A 15,761-nucleotide genomic window follows, 5' to 3' on the forward strand; every position below is an offset into this window, starting at 1 on the left:
GTGTATCGATTATAAATAAAATCATTATATTTAAATAATATTATTATTTTTAACATAATTGTTATATAACTACAACAAATCCTTAAATAAAATATTATTATTTTATTTGAATACTTGTATAAATGTACACATATCAGCCGTTAACATCCATTGTCCACTGCTGAACCTTCCCCAGAAGAATTAGCCTTCCTCATAAGAAGAATTTTGCCATTAGTTGCCATGCATGGCTGGTGGGTTGGTAACCGTAGTTAGGCTTTTAGTGATGTTTTAAGAGGGGCGGTACTGTTCATCTCTCTACCGTTAAGTTCCCTTAGTCGCCTCTTACGACACCCACGGGAAAGGAAGGAGTGGCCTATCCTATGCAGGGACCACACGGACAAATTCATATAAATGTCCGTATTTTATCAATTTACTATGCCATATTAAGTATGCAACCCTTGATGCAAATAAAGAGACACATTATGGTAATAAGGTTTCACTAAGCTGCTGAAATATGTTGTAACTACATCTTTATGTAATATTACATTGAACATTATCATATGTATGTAAGTTAGGTTATTGTGTGTATATATTTATTGTTTATATTTATCTTGTAAATATACATTCATATGTTAGTTATTCTATATAAAGAGTATAGTTGTAATATTTAAGAAAGTAGGTCCAGCAAAATGTGTAGAAAGCTTTTATGTTGTATCTGTTAATTATTACAGAACAGAAGAGAGAAATAGAGGGATAATGTGACTTTTATAAAAGGTTTGACCTTGGATTTTAACAAAAAATGAGAACAGTTAAAACGAATTACTTTAGCAGTTCTTGTTATCTGCAGTGATTTAAGATGAGGTGATTAGTATTCTCAGTTCGTTCTTAACATTAGTGAAATCGCTCTGTGCTCTATTGTAAGGGAATTCCAACTTTTGCCGTTGTCAGCGACGTCTCTAGAGGTCTGTACTAATGAAGGTGGAAGGTTCATGTGTGAAGACATAAAAATAATTCAGTCACTTTAAGGTATGCTGTTTTCTTTCATTATATATATTTTATACATCTATTTTGTTTTTTTACAAAAATAGTAAATAAGCTGTCTAATGGAAAATGTAAGCCTGTAGAACGAATAACAACATGGACTGAATGTATTGCCTCATGTATTCGAAATTGATTTAAATATGTAATACTTCAGATATATAGAGATTGTATTTAAGATGCCGCTTTAAGTAAGAGTGACAACATTTGCATTAGATACTTATTAAATAAAAAAAAATAGATTTTTAGCACGCCAATATTTGCTGTCGCAAAAGTCGAGATTATGACATAATTGAACTTGTAAATATAATAAAAGTTACATAAAATAAATAATTTCACTGTAGGCATTTAAGTGGAATGAAAACTGTGTAGGTAGTAATGAACACTAAAATAAGTTTATTCCTTTTCAGTTATTGTTCTGTTACAAAATAAATTATTATTGTTGTAATTTTTGTTTATTTAAAAGTTCTTTAAGATAGTCTTCCAACATTGTTTACCTCAATAGCTTCATAATTTATTTATATATTTTGTTTGTTATTTTATTTATATGTTGTGTTATCATGAGGATAGTAGATAAAAGTATAGTGTCTAAAAATATGAATACTGAAAAAAAAAATAATAAAGAGTTCCCTAAAAATAATCTTTTGTAAATTAAGATTTTCTAAGATTAAAAAAAAATCTTCCGACAACGAAAACTTATTTTCGTATTTCTGATCTAGCCGAGAACATTTTTTGCTATATCATAGAAGGAATACTATATGGAACAACTTCTTAATTTCTATTATTCGAAAGTTATAAAGTGTGATGTAGGCGCAATATATCAGTATTATCGACTTTTGAAAAGGTCAAGATAAAGTTTATGAGATAATTATTATATTGAGAATTATCAATCATCATCAACATCATATCAACCTTTAATTGTCAAGCCTTCCCCTTGGGGGGGTTTGGCAGTAGTTGCCACGTTTGGCAGGTGGATTGGCAACCGCAGTCAGGCTTTAGAGATGTTTTAAAAGGGACGCTGCTGCTCATTTCTCATTTAGTTGCCTCTTACAATATCCACGAGAAAAGAAGGGGTGGCCTATTCTATGTCGGGACCACATAGCCACTGAATTATCAATGCAATGTATGAATTTTAAAACACGTTCATATTCAATTTTGTCTTTCCAGAACTATAATTTATACTGTCGGTAGGTATATGCTTTAAAATGTAACTAGATATGCCGTATCTAGTTACGTTATAAATGCCAAATAATTGAAATGTATGCTAAATATTTGATATGTAGTATAAATTCAATTATATGCCAGAACGTACCTACGTTACCAACAAAGCCTAATTAATTATCCCGGAAAATGTTGCTTGAGGACAAAGGTTCTCATCGTGTTACAGACAAGAATTAGTAAAATCAAAAGCCTTATAAGCACTCTGATAGTACTGTAATGTAATTTTGCGTACTAATCGAAGCCAATCGGTTACGTACTTTAAGCATTTCATTCTGAAACTGTTCCAATGAAATGTTAATGGTGCTATATCTAAAGCACATGCCACACTGAAAGCTAAGTTGAGCAAAGACAACTTTATTCAGCTTAGCACATGTTTTTGCAATATCTTTCAAACTTCAATTCACAGTGAAAATATATAATGAGCTAAGATAAGCGAACTATTTGAAGTAAGTGAGCTACGTAAGCTGATAATACCAACTAGGCAACCAAAATGTATTCTCCCTTGCAAAGAATAATGTAGGTACCTATATCGTTTTTCTTTTGCATAAATTACGTTTTGTGAGAATAGGAAGTTATTATATATTTCATTTATTTTTTATTGTAGATCTTTATAATTTAGTTTGCATATTTTTGCGTAGGTCGCATAACATTAGCGTAAATCCAACCGTATGTATGCTAAGCTATGTGAGATAAGATAAACGAAATTGTATTCGCTAAGCTTATCTCTTAGTGTGGCTAGTGCCTAATAGCACCAACGAATATAAACAGCTTGGAATCCTCTAGTAAATTTTAGTTTAGCGTATATATTTATGTGCCTGCATAGTCCGACACTAGCGTGGTGTTACTAGTGCAACGGTAGTATCTGCCCAAGTAAGTTACACAAAACTTTATCACCATGCAGTGATCGTAATCGTATCATAAACAAATATAGTATCACAGCTTTTTTTTATTTATTTGTGTTCGCTAGATATTTTTACTTTTATTTATTTATTTATTAAACTTTAATACATTGCGAAAATAATATCATAATGGCTTTATCTACCAGTCAACCGTAGACAGGAATAACATTTAATCAATCCGTAATATTTCCAAAATTCAGTAGCCACAATTTTTAAAATGATACTAGATTTAGAAACAAAATATGATGGATCTAACTATATTCGTCTCAAGTGAAACTATCACTTGAGACGTCGTTCATGGTTTTTTGTATTCGTCTATTAGAATATGATATTTTAAAAGCAGTGAAAGTACCCTCTATCTGGAAATAGGTATTAAATTTTTATCGTCTCAAATTTAATTATAATCCATCTAATAGTTTTTACGTAACGTGTTCATATTATCAAATACAATGGTTTCGTACGGATATATTACCTACAATTCTCAATATATGGTTTTATTATGATAGTCAAGCTAATGGCTAATCTGGTATAAAGTAACGGGCATATATAATATAAACATGAACAGCACATTAGTAAGGACGGAATAGATACACTGTAACACAGGATATTTTATTAATATTACTGTCTGTGACTTATAATAATTACCTACGTAGTTACTTATAACAATTTATCTACAAAATAGATTACACTATTGTACTGTTATCCTCTTAGATAAATAACTATAGGTTATCCCACTTTAGTAGTAACAAATGGCGCTTATCTGTCACTGCCGAGATACAAGCGCTGACGAGTGTCGCGTGTCAAAGCTCGTCATTTGAACTATAAACCTACAGCGGTCATACGATTTACAACCTTCTTGTGTAGTTCATATTACACTCTCGATTCAGATCTACGACATATTGTATGATACGACAGATCTGAAGGTTGAATTGTTGAATTGTTGAATCTTTGATTAAGGCATATGAAATGCGCTTGAATCGTATTTACCCTATTATTATTATAAACTAGTTGTATCCCATAGCTTCGTTCGTGTAAAATAGCACATGAAGTATATAATATACCTTCTTTTATTCCTAATGATAAAGCAAGAAACTACTACGGGAACGGAACGCAATTATCCAGTGCAAAAGAAGGAAAACTAAATAGCAAACCCTATGTAAGCTGACTGGCAGACGTTGAAATAGTTAAAAATTTTCTCTTTTAGAATGATTTGAGCCCATATGTAGGATGTTAATAAGTATTGATGCAGTATTAGGATAGTTCAAAATCTTGATTCGAGCCATATGATTCTACTAATATACATTAAAGTGAGCAATTAAAAAACATGCGCTGTATTCAGCGCGTAAAAAAAATATTTATTGCATTATTTATATTCATCTATATAGAAATTTAAGATGATCAAGATGATTGTATATACATATTACAAAGTGTTTTCTGAAAGTTTTTCTACTAATATTACTTTCAAAGGTCTGATGGCAATGACTTTATATCAGTGTGTACTTAGGAGATTATTGGATGAAGGTAATTTTTTGTGCTATATATAAAAAAGAATATTGAACACCAAGCTTGAATGAAGTAAGTTATATTGCATGACTCTTAAAAAAAATAGGTTATTCAAAGATTTAATTTCAACAAAGATTCACATTGAAAATTAAATCAACGAGATAATAGGATTTCATTACATTTATATTTATAAACATAAAATTAAATTCCATTGTGGTGACTTGTACGATACGACCGACATAATCTTCAAAGTACTTGCATAAATAGCTTTTTCCATATACATACATATATATCTTAACAAATAACGATTCAAATGTTTAAAAAAGCTATCTAAGGTATATATAGACATGCTTGTAAACCATTGATGTATTGTATAATATTTAGAACTTAGATACACATTCAAAGACTAAAAATAATACTAAAAAAAGATCACAGTTAACCAAATTTTGTTATTTATGTATTTATTTATTTATAGCAAGGCAACAGATTACAAATTAATACATTTATAAAATAAATATTACATAAAACGGCATTAAATTTGCACTCCAATAACTACTCTGCATAACATTCGATATTATATACATTAAAAGAATGACGGCTATAAATTTAAAGTAACAAATTGGCAGCCTTAATGTAACATTGCAAGGATTGTTGGAAGATATCAAGGTCCTTTCATACATTGTTATATTTTCTGCACATGCGGATAATTGGATTGTTATACGATACATTATTATTACAAATCGGTATATAAAATAATTTTTGTATTCTTTTATTACCTGTACGAAATGAAACAAGGCTCAACAATGTGCTACTGTCCCATTTATAATTTATTTACTTGTTTTAGTCATTCAGTGACGTTTGTAGTTGAATTATAGTAAAGTATTACATCTAAATATATAGTTTCTCATACGGTAAGTTTTCATTTCGTGCATTGTTCAATTTTTTCAACCGAATTCAAAAAAGAGGAAGAGGAAAAAAGAGAGTGTATTTTTTTGTTTTTTGCCTTATAATTCCGTCATTTGTTTCGGTATGAAAACTTCTTTTTTTATTTGAAAAGATATAGTTTCAGATAGATTGGTTACATAAAAATTTTATCAAAATCGGTTCAGTATCAGTTTCAGTTTTTAAATCAAAATATTTTTTTATAGAACAAAATCTTAAATTATTCAAATTAAAATTCGGAATAATTTTAATATGTAATTTATGTAAAGAATTGTGAGTCTTTGGTTTTTTGTATATCAATGGTAAATATGTGCTTTTTTTGTTATAGTCATATATAGATTTTGTACAAAAGTCGTTTACTTGGGTATCTCTGTCTCATTCGTGTTACCGTAAAGCAGTTGTGTGTGTTTGTAACATAGCTGTGTTTTGGTTTAAAGGGTGGGATATAGCGTATAGAGGAATAACATCTGAGTCCTCAAGAATGGCAACGCATGGGGCTATCATGAACGAAACAGTATACTCTGTTATACCCATGGTACTAATCATGTTTGAAGGCGACGGTTACCACTTACCATCAGGTGGGCTATCAGCTTGTTTGCCATTCTAAGTTGCATAAAAAAAGATACGTTTCTTTGCCAAAGATTTAATATCTTTATATATATTTTATATATCTTTGTACATATTTGCAAAATGATAGTTGTTTTAAAAGTTGTCACAGATTTTTTTTTATTAAAAATTGATAGAAAGTTTTTTAATAGGCTATGTGTATACATAACAAGAGATGCATTTTTTATTATTCATACTAATATCATAAAAAGGAAAAATATGTTTGTTTGTATCTAACAGATGAAATAAAAACCGATTTTAAAAAAATATATTATCTACAAGTAAATACTATTATATACTATTTAAAAAATTGAGATCTTTATGAAATTTATAATAACATAATCCAAAGTATCAAAAGTTGCTTATTAAAGCTAATATAAAATATTAATTTATCTTTCTATCTACCCGTGCGAAACCGGAGAGGATCGAATTAATACGATGACAGTTGATATTTTCCTTCTATTTATTGATAATAAAATATAAAAAATATTATTATTATTTTCTTATCGGAGTAATTAATTTATGTATTCTTTTCCAGCCTGCTCTATTTCAGGATATATCTTTGACTATACGACATGATATCTAGTATTTCCGTTATCTGTCGCATATAGTTATTTCTCGGTGTTTCGTTTCCTATTTTGCCTTCTATTTTTCATTCTAGTATACTCTTTAAAAATCTATCATGTCATTAAATTAATTAATGTTTTCTTTTATATTACAGGACTTATAATACAGTGCTATGTAGCCTTAAACTAAACAGAGTTTGAATACTAATATAAATATTTTTATACTTTTTTTTAAATATGTAGATAATACCTATTACACCTACCACCCATTTATAATAATATAGTATTATTTATAATTTAGAATTTTAGAACTTAAGTAGAAGATAGAAAATTAAGAAGTAGTAAATATAATGATTAATTATAGTAATTATAATAGACACATTGTGACAAAAATATAATTTTAGTCAACCCAACACAGTGATGTAGGAAGTAGTGTATGGTCGACAGTAGTATTTATAGTATTTTATTTCAAAAGTTATATATGGGACTGATACATGTTTTATGCCAACCTTTGGAAAAAAAAATCTATTTATTTTTCATATAGAGCTAAGAATAAAACTTTCTTGTTTACTCTTTGTGTAGGCAAAATCCTAATCAATTGGAAAAGTCTATCCAATATCGGAAAGTTTACCGAAGTAAAAGTTTCCGAGTCAGGTGAACTGAATTTACTGTGAAGGATTCATTACCGTCCACGACAGGTACGACTCGAACAAAGACTATTTCTATTTAAATAGACATTATTTTTTAAATAAATTTTACATCCAATAAATATTTATCTAATATTATTTTATGTACAATTATTACTCATATTACACTCACCGCTATGATCCTGTAAACTCAATTAAATTCAATCTCCATAATTCTTGAACACTTAAAATCCTGTCTATCCAAAGGCGTGTCTTAAAGTTATGAACTTTTACAAACACATAGATCGTGGAATGCAGTTGAAGCCGAGTTCGATATAGTTGCCCGTTGAACACGTAGCAGGAGCGACTACCGCGTCCCCACTCTCGAAGCTGACTGGAGCAGGGATCTCGACGGAGTCTGCGTAATAGGACGGCATCCCTACAGATTGCTATATGGGAATAAACGCTAATAAATTACGTACATCGTACACGCGTAACGCGGACGGCGCTGTGTTCTTGATTAGTTTGAAGTCAGCCGCTAATGTGTTAGGCATGCACGCAACAGAGATTTAAGGGGCAGTTTATGTTTCTATGTCATCATAAAGATGCGACAACATACAATAAACATAAAGAGGTATATTTCGAAGACTTTATATAAGAATAAGGATAGTCACGTTGCTTTGGGTAAATGAGATCTCGAGTTTGATTTTATTAATAGTGTCAATTCAAATGAAATTAAATGAAATTATTCAAAAAACAAACTTTTCTAAATGTCTTCGAATTCAGTTGTTCTGGTTTGATGTGCATCCAAACATTTGTTGTTTGATTTCCTTTTAATACTGGATAAACTTAAGAATGAAATAATTTATATAATGTATACAATATAGAAAATAAAGACAAAAAAAAAAAAAAAAAAAAAAAAAATATAAAAATAAAAATTTATGTAACTTTTCTAATATCATCAAAATCTAATCATTATTAACATTATTATTTATTTAAATTTTAGAATGCAATTAATAAACTGTAGCACAACTGAGAAGTGTTTAAACTGACAACAACTACAAATAGCAATGATATTTTAACCGTAACTAAAGGATTTTGTATGATAGGATCACTTCATTGTCCACCTATCCATCCATCCGTCTGTTAAGACCCTTTTTCTTAGAAACGCATGGAGGTTTTGAGTTGAAATTAATATCATATACTCAGGTCTGCAATCTCTTAAAGCAGTGAAAAAAATCAAGCTTCTAAATGTTTTTTTTTTTTACATTTATATCGTATATTTTGACATTCGCGAAGAGAATTCAAATCCATAGGGTGCTTCCCGTTGACCTAGAACCATGAAATTTGGCAAGAAGCAATGTCATGTAGCACAAGTATAGGCAAAAATCTGAAAACTGTCAAATTATAGTTATTTCGCAAAAAAAGAAACTTGATGATTTTATACGGAACTCTCGTTGCGCGCGTCCGACTCGCACTTGACTGACCTTTTATTATTCTTTCTTTCATAATTATTATAAAAGAAGTGATCTGATTTTGAACTAAAATCGTGCAATAATATTCTTAATAATTTATCGCTTATATATTTTACTACTAGAACTAACGTTCGGTTCCGGCTTCTCCGAAATCAACTCTTATGGAAAAAGGTTTTTAATTCTTAGAAGATGTTTGAATGATGAACGTGTTCAGAAAGTCACAGTATATAGCGACCCTCCATTAAATGGAGCGATGATCTCGAAGTGTAGGTATGCAACAGGAATGCGAGTATTGTAGTGGCGTTTCTTTTGAAGTAAAATTGCCTACCTTTACAACTTATCACAGCATAATATGGTATTATATAATTTTATTACCTCAATATATGTAATAGGATAACAACACATATATATACAAATGATATGAAGACTTAATTTCAAAAATAGATAACTGAAATGCTGATATGGTTATCATATTAGGATAAAAGCAAATCATTTCTTAAATATTTTTCTTTATTTATACATTTTTATTTAGGAACTTTAATAAAATATCTTAATTATGTATAAAATTTGACAGTTAAGACAATATATAGACATTATCAATATTAAAAAGGTTTACCTTTTAAACCCTGCATTAGACTTCTAAGACATTTAGATTATTACTCAAATATATAACATACTGAAGTATATTATCGTTAAGATATTGTTGACAGTCACATACATATTATATATACTTATGATAGCGGAATTAACCAAAACAATTCTAATAAAATAACCAGTTACATGAACTTCCGCAAGATAACATCAAGTTCAGTAAAATATATATACTCTATTTGTGAAATCTCCGCTCTTTTAAACAAAAAGGCAAACGAATATAGAAGGAAATATATTTTTAATAGCACACAGATGATAATGAATAAGATGTCGAAAGTTACTGTTCTGTCATGTCTCATGTAGGCGTTAGCTTACAATTGACTCGCTACTTGGTACGTGCGGATTTTAGATGTAAGAAAACGAGTGAAACCGACCAATTATAGATTGTAGGTATATCAAAATAAAACAAATACAAGTTAGACATGGAATACAGGAAATAAGATAAACTTTTATAATCGTAACACTGAAAATCGCATTCAATTTGGTGTAGTAATTTTTGCGGGATGCCTGAACAAATAAACATATAGATAGACAAACGGACAGACAGATAGACAAAATTTCTATATTTTTTTCGGCTTCTATTGCTTTTATTAATACTCCTTACATATTTTTTTTAAATATCTTTTATGTACAGACATAGTCCAGTTATAATTTTATTATATTGGAAAGATAATATATTTATAAGTACATATATTAGATACATATTTTATATTCTTATTCTCAATAGTAGAAACTAAACTTCGTAGATACCTTCCATTGAAAATATTTGAATTTAGAACGCGGAATCCTTAGATTATGTATATAAATAGAGTGCTCGTTTGCCCCCTGTGTTGTAAAAAAAAAAAAAAAATAGTCTAGTTATAATTTTATTATATTGGAAAGATAATATATTCCTAATTACATACAAATGTTAAAAAAGCGGGTCAACTTTTTTATACAATTTTGCGTGATAAATAGTTATGAGTGATTGCTTTATAACTTCTATATTTATTTTGTTCTATATTTTTGCATTTTTTAGTGCGTAAAAACGCATTTTATTTATTCAATAATTAGATATAAATATGTCAAGATATAATATGTTCTTAGGTATATAGAACACTGATAAAAAAATAATTTAGCTAATTTGACAACTAGCTGACAAAATGTTTACCCCTTATTGAGATTCGAGGATCTGTATGATCTAAGGCGAAATCGTATCTTGCAATTATCTATCACCGCAACAAGCGATGCTTTGCTACGCAGTAATAAAAAACAAAAAATATCAATCATTGCAAAATTATTCACGTTGATTTAATAAACATAGGAGTAATATCTATCCATTACTATCTATGAAAATCAAATCGGGATTGGCAACTTAAATGTTTAATAAAATAAAGAAAAAATAATAATCAGACATATTGAGAATCTCTTCCTATTTTTTCTTTACTTAGAAAAAAAAATTGCTATTATGTATACATATTTTACATATTGGTTTATATTTTGAAAACTGGCTTTAAGTATTGTAACAAAAAGTATATGTTGAGAACAAGGAAACAATCCCGCAAGGTTTTAGCCTTAGTAAAAGTTACACTGAGAGTAGACCGGGCTTTACTGGGTGTCCTTTATAAAATGTTTTTATACTTTTTTATAATATAAAAGTAAAGTTCACTTTCTTATTTTATTTTTTTAAATATCGAGCTAAGAAAAATCTTCGTACATTGGATTGGATTTCAGTGGATCCTATAAGATGGTGCGCAGAAAGACAAGCCACGCATACCAATATGTTTAAGTGGCTTTGCAACCAAATCTGTGAGAAATCGTTTGACATACGAGTTTTGCGGTACACTTCTTGTAAAATTTCAATACACTTGAATATAGTAACTACGAAAACGCAAATTATATTGTAAGTAGAAACGTGTAAGCTTAATAATTATAGACTTGATACTTTATGACTATTTACTTCATTAGACTACCTATTTATTTTAATCCGGGTTCACCCATTGTTGGGTATAGGCCTCTTCATGTCTCCGCCAAATTACCCGATCCTTCGCTATACGCATCTAGGTTTTGCCCATTGTTCTTGTTAGATCATCAGTCCAACTCATAGGTAATCTCCCCACTTTCTTTAGGATAGTTCTTGATTTTTTTCCACTCTGCGATCTTGTGCGTTTAACTGTCATTATTACGTCTACTCATGTGTTCATCTCCATTTCAACTTGGTTACTACTAGAACGATGCTTTTGAGTTACGTGCTTTTTTGAATGTTTTGGATGTGGTTAATGAGCGAGATACCCAACATAACATGTTCCATCCGATTTATAAAAAATTTGGAGCTTCTGTACAAGTTTTGTTGTAAAATCTAGATGTCCATTCCATAGGTCATTACAACCATGCACTGTTCATACATTTTTATTAGTAATTATCTTTAAATATTGTGTTATAATTATATAAATATATGTATATATAATTATATAACACAACACTACATTTGTAAAGCCGCACGAAATAGCAAGTAATCCATAAATGGATTACTCTGCACTACTACTACTGTGCAAAATTACATGGTGATTTAAGTGCTAATAATAGAAATACGTTAATTGATAACCGACATGACATAATTATAGCCCGTTATTGAAATGTAGTTACATGCAAATGTTAATTAATTGAACATTATACTTACATAGGTAAAATATATATTTGCCTAGTTGTATGCTAATATTTTTAATTAACCTGACTTAAAAAAAATGATTAAAATTTAATGTGTTAGGTTAGGCAGGAGAGATTATTAGTAACGCGGACTAGTAGCCCCATTTCTAGTAATCAATGTCAAGTCGATCTTCATGTAGTCCCTCCTGGAAACCATTGTGTATAATCCTTAATGAATTCATCACGATGGGCCAACTAAACTGCTTTTATCGTTAACTATTACCGCCCACTGGTGTTCCATCAGCTTATACTAATACTGAAGGTCGGGTTACCTTTCCATTATCATCCATCAAAAAAAAAAGAAAAGTTACAAAATAGGTACCTATTTTCAGAATTCGACCAATATTCCTTGGGGAACTCGGCCTATTTCACGGATTCTATGCACCCATTCCATTACACGCTGTCATACTTTATAAGAATAAATATTCGGGTGGAATTGATACTTCCATAAATGTAATAATAATAACCACGTTGGCATGCTATTGTCTCGTGTTCAACTTGCGTCCTATCAAGCAGGGTTTGCCGAGCGTGCGTCTCGCTCACGGGCACGTAAATCGCGTTATGTCGTAAAATTATTTGTTAAATGCGAACAAATTTGTGACAACCCTCCCGACCCATATGGAGACTGATGGGAAAAAGGGTACATATTGTCGACATGTAGTATTCCAAAAGAAAAATATACACATGAGTGCCACTTTTAACCAGTCTATTTACTTTTATGCTATCATTATTGCTCAGGTGTTTGACACAATTTTATTCAAATCCGATTAGTCCTTAAAGCTTTATTAACCAGCTCAAAGGAAGGATCGGATTTGAATAAAATTCGGTAGATCATTAGACTTTACTTTTTTTTAATCCTAATTCAAACAAGAAAGTCGCATTTCTGCTTTGTATTTCAATTCTAGAAATCCTTTTCTCATCATATAGGTTAAAGTAAAAGTTTAAAGTAATATTCCTTCCTCATTGCTTTAAGATTAGTTTTTATGTTTAAGTTGACTTCGAATTTTGTATTGTTTAATTCTTAAATAATTACATAAATAGTTCTTCTATAAATCAACTACTGAAATCATGTAAACAGTTATTTTTTAAATACAAACAGAACATCGAATCCCACAATGCTAATAAGTCTTTTAATTTACATAAAGTAGCTCATTTTATACTGTGTGGTCCCAGTATAGAATGAGCTACCCCTTCCCTTCCTGTGGGGCGTCGAGGAATGGGCAGCAGCGTCCTTCTTTAAATATAATTAAAGCGGTTGCCAACCCGCCTGTCAAGCGCGCCAAATATTGGCAAAATCCTCCAATAAGATGTTCAGCAGTGGTCAGTTAACTGCTGATATGATGATGATGATGAACTCACTTTAGAATGGTTCCTTTTTTGCTAGAGTTTATTTATGAATATTAATTTATTAATGCTTCATTGTTTTACTATTTTCAAGAATCTAAATGAAACAAGGCGGTATTTTGAAATTATTATTGTATAATATTCTCTGTACGCCTCCATTTGTTTTTGTAACTTTGTTATACAAGTATTATATTAAAAACATACCTATCCCTGAAGACCGAAATGTGGCTAGCGACAGATATACTACCACCGGTCACGCAAAAGGCTTAAAACTCACTGTATAATATAATTCTCATTGTTTTAATTTAAAGCGTGGATAATGATACTTATGAATGAGACTGTAACCTTTTGAATAAACATTTGGGTTCGTGTTTTTGTTCCATCTATTCTATTTTCATAATGCGAAACGGTTTATTTGCGTAGCTCTTCCGCGCGGCGGACGGTTGCAAACAAGAACTTTCTTTCCTCGCGTTCTGCACGTCATTTGTCGACGACCCGCGCCTACCGCTCCCATATATACTTTGCAGCCCCCGGCTAAGTACTCGCGTGATTTTATGATGTTCGCATAAAATGAAATATAACCTCAAAAGTTATTTGTACGTTGGTAGACTGGGTGAAAACATTGATATTTCATCGGGATAGAATGTTATATATATTGAACCTATGATGGGAAAAAATAAAAATAAACAATTACTCTATTATATTTATAAATGATAAAGATTTTTGTGATTGAATTTTTTAATCTGTAGGTAACAAGGGTAGTAAATACAAATATTTCTAAATTAAAACCAAGTGCAGATGAATTCTAACTTTATAACAAAGAAAATTGAATTTATCCTTCAATATAAATGCTATGAATACCTACCTATATTAAAATGATAATAAAATGACTTTATTCATCGCCGTGCACTTACCAGCGCAGACTGAAATATTTTACTAGTATTTGAATAATTAGTATGAAAAAAGTGCTTTATTAGAATAAGTATGACATTGAAATCATTTACAAATAATTACAACAACAATCTAGAAAAGTGCATGTACTCGCATCATTAAATCCAAACTTTTACTATATTGAAAGATACTTTCAAAAGGAAAGGGTTCCTCAAATCATTTGCAATTTTTTTATAATGTTCATTATGATATTGATGACATTGTTTAAATAAATACCTGAGGTTTTATTATAGTCTTAACTAATTGTTAATTTTTTCGAGATTTCCTTTTGGTAGAATAATATTTTAAATTTGAATTTTACTCGTATTATATATCTATAATTTCTGATACAATATAATACAAGACAACATAAAATGGTATAGTCGAAATGAGAACGCACTTCTTTTCGAAGTTGAATAAAAATATATTATTTTGGCAATGTTACAAAATTGTTAAAAATATTATGCTCAAAGGTTTTTCATTAATTAATTTCGATATTGAAGAGCCATGTACAAATAAAAACAGATGAACATCAATCACTGTAAGGTTCGATTATTGATAACGCTTGTAATTTTGTTATTGAATTTACTTTTGATTGGTATTTTTCATGACCGTTACGTGATAAAATCGGTACAAATCGAATTCAAACGGACGAACCCTTTGAATTTGATTTGCTATCCCACGGAATTTATACAAATTTAATATGATTTATCAAGTTATATAAATAGTAGCTGTAATCACGTTTTCGTCTGGATGACTGGGACTTATTGATTATCGAGGATAAAATTAGCCTATGTTTTTTTCTATTCAAAATAGTATTTATATTTTAAATGTCCTATCGTTAAGTCAGTAAGATACTATGGGCGTTACCAAAAGCATCAAACAAATTACGTAAATCCGAGGATTATAGAATAAGAGAAAAGTCATACTATAAATCCCCGGATTTACGTAAATAAGGATAAAATTACGTTAATGTCCATATCTAGGAATATGTTTAGGTTTTCAAGTTTGACTAACAAACATAAACACATTATATATATATTTCATTATACATTAGAAATTTATGATTTTAATTGGTCTGTATTGTTCTGCATTGCTACTAAAAAACTGTATGCTGTAAAAATTTTTATTAATTGTCTATATTTCTGCTTTACGAAGTAAAAAAATTAGAAACGTGGAAAACTAACTATCATCTAGTTGTAGCCTATTCCATCAGTATTTACAAACTATTCATCCAAATTGTTCTGAATAAACACTCTGGACGTCATTTTTCCAACGTTTCTGTCATAACAACAA

General features: G+C 29.9%; 1 protein-coding gene across 1 annotated transcript in view; it reads right to left on the reverse strand.

The window, feature by feature from the left end:
• LOC113515424 (chaoptin-like) overlaps positions 1-7,797 on the reverse strand; it is a 34,607-nt gene extending 26,810 nt beyond the window's left edge. Inside the window, exon 1 of the mRNA XM_026899620.3 lies at positions 7,574-7,797. The gene's annotated coding sequence lies outside the window, so the exon portion shown is untranslated. The remainder of the gene's footprint in view (positions 1-7,573) is intronic.
• Between the last annotated feature and the right edge of the window lie 7,964 nt (positions 7,798-15,761).

Source organism: Galleria mellonella, unplaced genomic scaffold (assembly GCF_026898425.1).
Source record: "Galleria mellonella isolate WM207_F2 unplaced genomic scaffold, CSIRO_AGI_GalMel_v1 utg173, whole genome shotgun sequence".
NCBI classification, from domain to species: domain Eukaryota; kingdom Metazoa; phylum Arthropoda; class Insecta; order Lepidoptera; family Pyralidae; genus Galleria; species Galleria mellonella.